The sequence below is a fragment of the Canis lupus genome, chromosome 12 (assembly GCF_048164855.1).
Source record: "Canis lupus baileyi chromosome 12, mCanLup2.hap1, whole genome shotgun sequence".
Lineage (NCBI taxonomy): Eukaryota > Metazoa > Chordata > Mammalia > Carnivora > Canidae > Canis > Canis lupus.
Window position 1 is genome coordinate 8,336,598 of NC_132849.1, and position 10,463 is coordinate 8,347,060.

A 10,463-nucleotide genomic window follows, 5' to 3' on the forward strand; every position below is an offset into this window, starting at 1 on the left:
GTTCAAGCTCCTCATTCTCTTCCTCCACTTCCTCTCTGATTATGAAAAAGACAAAAGGAATGTGAGATGCCAGTCTGGTCTGACTTATATGTTGACTAAGGAGGCACTTCCCAGCTCTTAACTCCTTTATCTTTAAACCCCACAGCAAACGTACCTATCCCCTGCCCCTCTTTACAGAAATATTGGGGGGAAATCCATTTTGGATTCTTTAAGGCCAACCAGGATCAGAAGCAGAGTCAGGCATGCTCCTAGGTGAATGAGAATTCCAATTATCCAGCCTTGAGCCATCATTACCCAGCATCTGTCTTGGTCCTGAGAAGCACCCAGCGTCTCCTAGAGGCACCAGGAGGCTTCCAGCAAGGCTGCCTGCAGGAGGAAGCTCTGATGCTCCTTGAAGGCAAGCACTCTGAGAGGCCTGAGGATATGGAGACAAGTAAGGCATTATCTGCCTTCAAGCTGCTCTTAATCAATTGTCTACTCTTGAGAGCAGAATAGGAAATAAGTGGATAGAGAAGAGGTGACATTTACAAAGGCCCAGGGTGTGAAGAATAGCTGAGGGAGGGGGCGCCTGGGTGGCTCAGTCCCTTAAGTATCTGTCTTAGGCTCAGGGTATGACCATAGGGACCTAAGATAGAGCCCCACAGGAGGTACCTTGCTCAGCAGGGAACCTACTTCTCCCTGTCCCTCTGCCTGCCCCTCCCCCTGCTTGTGGTCTCTCTCTTTCCTTCTGACAAATAAATAAATAAATAATAGATAAATAAATAAATAAATAAATAAATAAATAAAATCTTTTTAAAAAGAAAAAACAATGTCTGAAGGAGATGCCTAAGAATACAGGACACTAAACTGCAGAGGGGCCATGGTGCTCAACAGGGGCATTGCCCTGGGAAGGAGTTTGAACTGCCCTCCGTAGCAATACAGAGGAACTGAGTGATTTTTTAGAAGGGATATGCTTACATTAATTGAGCTGAGCCCTGACACTGCTAATGGAGAGAATATCCCTCTGCACCACTCCCCATTCCCATCCTTCACCCCTATCTCCACTATCAACTGTAAGTTGAGGATTTTCCTTTTATCATCAGCCTAGGAACAAAGGAAATATTCTCCCCTCACCCCTGGTATGGTTTCCATTCATAAAACAAGAACTTTGGCCTTCTTGGAAGTATTAGGAAAATAATTCTACCATTCTCTCCAGCCCACTCACTCCCTCCCTTCCCTGAGCCCCAGTCCCTTGGGAAGAGACAGAGTCTGATTAGTAAGTTTAGGGGAAAGGTCCTAGCACCAGCCCAGGCCAGCCCCTGCTTAGCTCTGTTTTTTGCAGCTGAAGCCCACAGATAATGTGCCCTACCCTGGTTCCGTGTGTGTGGTGAGCCCACCAGGGCAGGCCCCAGCCTGTGTACCCTCAGGTGGAGTCACAGCTATCCAGTTGCTCTGCCTATAAAGGATAAGGTTAATGGGGGAGAAGGATGGAGGAGAGGTAGGAAACTTTTTTTTTTTTTAACTTGGAGCCCAGATGTGATCTCCAAAGTCACATTAGGAGTAATAAAACAGGTATTTTGATAAGTGGAGGATGAATTGTCATCTGCAAAACAGCTACATCTGATTCTGAAATTACTGATAATGTGACCTTGGGCAAATTACATTGCTTCTCTTGGACTTAGTTTTCTTCTGTGTGATATGGAGCTGATAGGATACTGCGTACTTCATAAGGCTGTGTGACAATATGCAAAGCACTCAAATGAGTGCAATCTGTAGAGCTTGCCTTTCATTCATCCATTCAATCATTCATTCGATCAATCAGGCAGCCAACATATATTTATTAAGAACTATGATGTGCCTGGAACTGTTGAGGGAGCTCAGAATGAAGCTTTCAAAAGAATAAACATGGTCCCTGCTTTCATGGAGCTATATTCTGTTTGGGGCCAGAAAACAAACAAACAAGTGACAAATACACGTGTTAACAAAATACGTGAAAAGTGAACAAGGTAATCTCAGGATGTGAAAGTGTGATGAAGAACATAAAACTGAGTGACAATATAGAGAAGACGGGGTGAGTAGGCATTTATTTTAGACTTTATAACTAAGAAGGGCCTTTCCAAGAAAAATGATACTTGAGTTGACACTGAAATAAGACGTCAATCTGCAAAGAAAGGAGGAAAGAGAATTCTAGGCAGAGGGCAAAGAGAACAAGTTTGGCACATTCAAGGAACTTGCGCCCAGATATTCCTGTAGCACCTACCGTGTGCCAGGTACACTGCCATGCCTGGGATAACAGTGCTGAACAAGTCACACACAGTGCATGCCCTCAGGGGACTTGCAATCTAGTGTGTGAGCATGTGTGCAGTGTGTGGCCTGCGTTGGGTAGTCAGGAAAATCCCTGAGAAGTGCAACACTTAAGCTGAGGTCTGCAGGTGGCGACGGAGCCAGTGGAGAACATTTGGAACGATATTCAGGGGAAAGAGGATAGTAAGAATGAAGTCACTTGCTCAGGAAAGAGCATCTGTCATATAGAGACCAGAGGGGAATGAGGCATGAGATGAGGTGGAGAGGTCAACAGGCAACAATAATTCAGGCCATGTGAATTGTTAGGGCATTTGTGGATGCAAATTAAAAACTCAAGTTACACTGGCTCAAGGCATCTGAGGAAACCAAATGTAGACAGAAATGAGCTCAGATGGTGTCATTGGAAATCTCTCTCTCTCCCTGTCTCTGTTTTCTCTTGGTTTCCTTCATTTCCCAAAAGGCAAGATGTGGCAAGAGTCAGCACTTAGTGAATAATGTAAGATTCAGTCATATATATTCTAAGCAGTTTAGCAATCCTAGAAGATTGCACTCATTTTCTAAGAATTGCCACAATATTTTCATACTTGGTCCTCATTGGGTGAAGTGGGGTCATGTTTCTGTCCCTGAACCTATCACTGTGGCCAGGGGAATAGATATGCTGACTGGTCAGTCCTGAGGAAAGCACCCACTTCAGCTCTGAGGAAAGGATTTGTTCCATCTGGAATTTATACTAAGAGTATGAAGAAAGTCTCCAAAGAAAACTTCAGAGTGCTAAGCCAAAAGAAGGGAAATAGGAATTGGGGGACAGGCTGGTGACACCAAAGGTTGACCACTTCACCATGCTAAGGAGTTTAGATTTTATTCTAAGTAGGATGGGAAACCACTGAAGTTTAGTTATAAGGAAGGGAAAGTATTATCTAAGTTTTAAAATGATCATTCTGTATTTACACCAAAAAGACTCCTTTTTACAGTGTTCTTTCGATTATCATTATTTTGATGATGACAATGGAGGTACAGTAAGAATTTGAAAAAGCAACATTCTGACAGTGAAACTAATAAGAATGAATGAATAATCAATGAAGTTAACCATCTGAGAAAGTAACCCATCATGACAGAAGGTATATGTCTGAAATAAGAGTGTTGGGAACAACCAGGTCAAATTAAGAGAATACTGTTTCATCCAAATACTACCAAATGTTAAAAAGAAGAAAAAACATCTATTACTACAATAAATTGCATTATAATTTTTCTGCAGGAAGAATATATTAACAGAAAAGCTGGTCTGTATATTCAGAAAGATGATCCACGGTGAGTTTGCTTTTACCCAGCACTGTTTCAGGACAAAGAAAGGAAGACTCCATGTGACAGGCAGGAGTGGTCAGTAGCAAGGTGTACTTCGAGGTGGTCCAGGGAGATTTCACCAGATTTTATCATAGTCTGTATAAAAATATCCCTTCTGATTGTGCAACTCCTTTCCTTTGCAGTTCTTCCAAGTACCTATTGTATTTCCCAGATACCCTGATGCCTGTAAAGGGTTGCTGAGTGGATGTGTTTCTCTCCATTGCCAGGTCCTGTGGCCAGAGGAGAAACAAGCAGAAGCTAAAAGGCTGTGTTTTGAAGGGCTCTGGTCAACAGGAGAATGTTGTTAAGTGACAAGTATTGAGGGAATCAGGCAAAGTGACTAGATAGACAATCTGCCTGTTCAAGAACACCGGAGTAAGGGGGAGCAAAATGCATGACCCCCAAATTTGCACTATGGCATGTGGATTATTTTGAGCTAAAGGCCATCAAGACCCAGCAGACTCAAGAAAAACTTTTACCTCTTCCTTAAGTATCTAAAAGAATTCGGCTCTGCCTAGAAGAAGAGCTTGCCAGAGACAGATTTTTTATCTGAAAGACCTATCCACATAGTAGGACAAATATCTAATTACTAAACATTTGCTCTGTTACAGTCCTGTGAATTAACTTCTTCCCCTTTGAAGGACAGGCGTCTATCTTATTCCTTAGCTCAGGAGGCTATATAATCTTCTACTGTCTGGCTTGACCTTGGCTCTCATATTCTAATGGGGTTTTGGTACATAAATAATTACATTTGTTTTTTTCCTGCTAATCTGTCTTATGTGCATTTTAATTAATAGGCCAGCCAAAAGAATCTAGAGGAGTAGAGGAAAAATTTTCCTCCCTTGTAGGAGAATTCAGATTTGTACTCCTGTCTCTTGTGAGTTAGGGGAGTGGTAGTCTCTGAAACTCATCAACACAAGTTTTCCTCTGACATCTTAGGCCCTCGTCTTCTTACTTTTAACTACAATGTCTCAAAACCTCTTTAGGTCACTGAACTCTATAAGAATCTGAGAATAGGTACAAACCCACTCACCTTCTAAATTGTTCATACAGTTTTAGGAATTCGTACACCATTTACAGCCTACTCATGTGCCTCCTGGGATCCCACGAACCTCTTGCTAGAAGCCCATATTTACATGGATTAGGAATGGTAACAAAGTGTAAAAAAGTCATAATGATAATATAATTATTTATTGATTAAAGTGTAACTCAGGAAATCCTCACAATTCTGTGATATAGATGACACTATTAGTTGTGTTTTATGGTAAATCTGAGACAATATTTAGCCTACCTTTACAATTTAGAGAAGTGAATTGACTTGCCAAAAGTTACATGACAATAGGTTGTAAAGCTATGATTAAAGCATTTCCTTTAGTCTCTAGTCAAACTTCTAATTTTGTTGTCCTTGCATCTTTCAAAATAAAATCAAAAGTCTTCCTTTCTCTAAAATAGTATACTCAACTTAGAAACAATAATACAGGGGCACCTGGGTGGCAAAGTTGGTTAAGTGTCTGATTCTTGGGTTTTGCCTTAGGTCATGATCTCAGGGTTGTGAGATCCAGCCTGTGTGGCCTCTGCAGTCAATGTGGAATCTGCTTAAGATTCTCTCTCTCCCTCTATCTCTGCTCTAATGTGCTCCCCTCCGTGCTTGCTCTCTCTCTGTCTCTCAAATTAAAAAATTGTTAAAAAATAAAATGCAGGAACAGTGCAACAGGCTTTCATGTTATAGCTTTTTTTTTTTTTTTTTTTTTTTTTAAAGAAAACTCTACCCCAGTATGAGGCTTGAACTCACGACTCCAACAACAAGAATCACATTCTCTGCCAACTGAGCAGCCAGCCCTGTGGGGTACTCTGATCAGATAGGGGAGTTCATTAAATGTGGGACATCCCAAATGGGTGGGGACTGGCGGTGCCAGTGGGGAAAGAATTAACCAAAGCAAAATAAAAGTGATAGAAGTTTATTAAATATACCATAAGGAAGCAATGGACAGGATAGCAAAGGAGAGACTGCAACCAGTTAATAGTGAGAGGACACAGTTATAGGGCAGGTGGAGGGAGTATGGGGACATATGGAATCCCCCCCCCAAAACTTTTTTTTTTGAGTAATCTTAGGAATTCTGCCTGATTGTAAAGGGTCAGTTAGGGTCTATGGCCGTTTTGAGGTGGGTTGCTTAATGAGCCCATTGGCATTCATCTTGTGGTTGCTGTGGGCCCTTCTGCCTTGCTCAGGTTTCCATTGCTCAAATCTGTTGCCTAAAAGTGGCCTCTTCAAGGTGCCCTTCAAATTTTATAATTATCGATCACAGGAAGAAAACAGGATTCTATGTTGCCTAAGAAATTGTCCAAGATATTGGTATTTACTGAGAAATATAAATCTTGGTCTGATAAGTAGAATTATGGCTCCCCAGAGATGTCCACACCGTAATATCCACAACCTGACTAACCTACATAGCAGAGACTTTGGGGATGTGATTATGCTACAGAATGTTTGATGGGGAGATGGTCCTGGATTGTCTGGATCGTGTGATGTAATCAAAAAGGTCTCCAGGGAGGGACGCAGGGGGAGTCAGAGGAGAGAGAGAAGGCCATGTGGTGATGGAATCAGAAATTGAAATGATGTGCTTTGAAAATGGAGGAAGAGCCACAAGCCAGATATACAGGTGGTGTCTAGAAACTAGAAAAGACAAGGACACAGGTTCAGCCCTATAGCTTCTGGGAGGAGCAGCGTTGCTGACACCTTGACTTTAGGCCTATGAAACTGATTTCTGTCTTTGGAACCCAGCAACTCCAAGAGAATAAAGGTGCATTGTTTTAAGCTACCGATTTTGTGATAACTTGTTAAGCTGCAATAGAAAACTAATAAACTTGGAAATCGTGTGAAGTGAAAACAACAAAATTTTACCTAGACAGAGAGATTAAGCAGCAGTGAAGCAAAAAGAAATTTTAGAAGACAGAGAGGGTAGAAGGAACATTAAATGGACCCTTCCCTACTTTGCCTCTTATTAGCCAGGGAATTTCACCTTAAAACAAACAAAGAAGATTCTTGGGTAGTCCTAGTCAAGGCTCAAATGAGACAGGATGGGCAGGCCCTGAGGAATCTCTTACCTTCTCCTCCCAACTCCTCAAGCATCTATTTCCTGGATGGTTAGTTGATAAAGGATGCCTGAGTACCATACATTATGTGCAGTAAGGAAGACCAGCAGGAGATAAAATTAGAGAAGTAAGAAGGGCCCTGAAGGAATATGGCCTTGTAGGCCATTGAACTGACCTTGATTTATTACTCTGAAAGGGCAAGTTATTAGTAGGTTTTGAGCAGAGGAAAGAATTGGGTGTGACTCTGAATGTGATTGACAAGTGTGACATCTGAGGCCAGAGATGAAAGAGAAAATGAAGGATAAGGTGCTGCCCAAACCCCAGCTATTTCAAGAGCTGGATTGTGAGCTATGGGAGAGCAGGACCTGCTGGCCATCACTCTAGTGCCTCCTGGACCTTTGGCTGCATCGCTGGCAGAGATTCTGGTGTCATCATGGTGAGTGCCGGCAGAGTAGTAGAAGGGAGGCAAGGGGCAAGAACCAGGGAACTCAGCCTCTCAATGTTAATGTAGTGTAAGAACATAGACGCTACGTCTAAATAAAAGAATCTTCTGTGGCTTGAGGTACAGACTTCTGATACACCTTTGAAGACTCAAGCATTGTGACCAATGCCTAAAGAAGGTGTAGTTTGATCCCTCAATGCCACTAGGGTCTTGGGCAGAATTGGGTGGGGAGAGGATCCTGGCACTGTCACTCCCTTAATGTTTACCATGTACACAGGAAGTGACATTGAAGACAAAATGGATATCTCTACATAGATACCTGGCTGAAAGTTTCTTCCATTTCATGTCCTGTCATCACCAAAATGAATCAGACACCTGTGGAGGGCAGAGCCACTTTCCTATATATGCCTTAGTCAACTCAGGCTGCTCTAAGAAAATACTACAGACTAGATAGTTGAAACAACAGTTGTTTCTCACAGTTCTAGAAGGTAAAAGTCCAAGATTGTGGTGTCATTATGGCTGAATTGTTGGTAAGAGCCCTATTCCTGGTTTACAGATGGCTTCTTCCTTGCTGGTCCTCACATGGCAGAAAGACAGCACTCTGATAACTTTATCCCCTTGTAAGAATACCAATCCCTATATGGAGGCTCTATCCCCATGACCTCTTTAAAATCTAATTATCTTCTTCAAAGGCCCCAAATACCATCCCTTTGGGGTTAGAGCTTCAATATATGGAATTTTAGGAAGACATAAACATTCAGTCTGTAGCACTCTACAAAACCTTAGCATTACACCCTAAAAACATGGGCTCCAAGGTTAGGCTTCCTCAACATCTCTCATGCCCAAGGGGTCCATACTTCTACAGCACAGTGCCTAGGTGATTTCAGAATACATATATATATGGGAGATATGAGTTACAAATTCAAAGTCTCCATTTATTCAGTTTGCATTGGCTATACTGCAGAAATTAATCTCTATTTTTAACAGGTTCTTCGATTTCATTACTCTTCCAGATAGCAAACTTTCCATCCATGACCTGGAATTACTCTTTTCTCCTCTAAGGTCACCTTCTGACATATATGAATATGAATATATCATATTCAGGTGAGAGGTACTCTTTCTCCAAGACTTAAATCTTCAAAGAGTCAGTATTGTTTTCTACCCAGGCTCCAGGTCCAGTTCTTTAACTTCTGATCGAAACATTTATTGTTGTATTTTAGGATAATCTGGAATAATTCATTGATTAATTTAGTCTCATCTAGACTTACTCTTCTATATAGGACCCCTAATCTCTTGTATTATACAGAGTGAGAAAGCCTGGGGCAAACGGGTTGCTATCTTTAATGCTACTGTCAATTCTGAATCTGTTTGAGTTAAATCTTGGATTTACCATTCTCACTAATGTGCAAATAACTGATACAATCTTAATATTACCTCTCTCACAGTTACCTGTATGCACATTTCATCTCTCCAAATAAGGTCATATATCTTATGTAGGAATTGTGCAGTTCATAAAATAGTGATGACTCAGTAAGGTAGAACAAACTTATATAAAACACCATTTCAAAGGTGAGCAATTGAGGCTCTCAAAGAAGCTGCACAGGACTTCTGCTCATGGTCAACATAGAGTAATAGAGTCCAAATTTATCCCCTACCTGAAACAACTAAAACAAAAGACAAATATATGAAACACTAGTTTTCAAGACACTGGGTGTTAGAACAAAAGACAGTCATCTCTGTGAAATAAAAAGCACATAAGATAAGTCCTATGATTGCCTCTGCTTACTGTCTGGGGAGATTTTCCATGCTATGGTCAAAATGCGGAAACTAGGTGATGCTCAGTGGTATCCCTGAAATAAGAAGATGGAGTTACGTCACAGAGAATACTGGTAGGATGCAGCTTAAAACTGGTAATTCTGGAAATATGGAAGAGAAGGTCTTTTGCAATTGCAGCTGAGGCTGACCACTTTGTGCATGTAAAAAAAAAAAAACACTACTGGAATCCAGGAAATAATTTCTTTTTTTTTTAATTTTTAAAAATTTATTTATGATAGTCACACACACAGAGAGAGAGAGAGGCAGAAACACAGGCAGAGGGAGAAGCAGGCTCCATGCACCGGGAGCCCGACGTGGGATTCGATCCCGGGTCTCCAGGATTGCGGCCTGGGCCAAAGGCAGGCGCCAAACCGCTGTGCCACCCAGGGATCCCAGGAAATAATTTCTACAAGGAATAATCTCTAGAGCTCACACAGGCCACACACAGCTGCTATTCTTTCCAGCCAGACCAGAAACCCTCATAATTCACAAGACACTGGCTCTTGCTTCAATAGTAGGTAAAAATGACCTCTAGACTAAGCATTGCTTTGATATAGCCTAACAAAGCTTAAAAGACATACCCAAAAAGATTGAACTGTTCCTAGTTAATTTAACCACATCCCTGATCAAGTTGAGAATTTGGGTAGAAAAACAGTAATTGCCAATGTGCAAAAAGGAAGACTTGCAATGTATAGAATTCGATAAAAAATTACCAGGCATGCAAAGAAACAGAAACCAATGACTCATAATGAGGGCAAAATCAATTAATGAAAATCAACCTAGAACTTGACACAGATGAAAAATGTTATAGGCAGGGACATTAAAACAAGTATGAGAACTGTATTCCATATACTCAAAAGACCTAATGGAAAAAGTGACCAGGTCAGATATAGACATGGAAGATGTAAAAAGTCTCAAATCAAATTTCTAGAGATGTTAATTACATGTGTGAGATGGAAAGTCACAGGATGGACTCAACAGTAGACTAGACATTATAGAAGAATAGACAGGTCAATTTGAAGATTTATTTATTTATTAGAGAGAGAGAGAAAGAAAGAAAAAGTGAGCACACCTGTGTGAGCCGGGGACAGGCAGAGGGAGAGGAAGAAGGAGGAATCTGACTCCTGGCTGAGTGGGGAGCCCTAGCTGGGGTTTGATCTCACAACCCTGAGATCATGACCTGAGCCAAAATCAAGAGTCTGAAGCCTAACCAACTAAGCCACCCAGGCACCCCAAGATTGGGGAATTTGAAGACATTGATATAAACTATCCAAAATGAAATGCATAGAATAGTATGACTGGGAAAAGAAATTAGTAGGGCATCAGCGAGTTGTTTGAAAATTCAAGTGGCCTGATATACATGTAACTGGAATTTTCTTCCTTTTTGCACATTGGCAAGGGAGGGCATGAGGGAGAGGAAAAACATTTGAAGTAACAATTACCAAATTTTTTCCAAACTTGGAGCAAACAATGAATCAACAAATCCAGA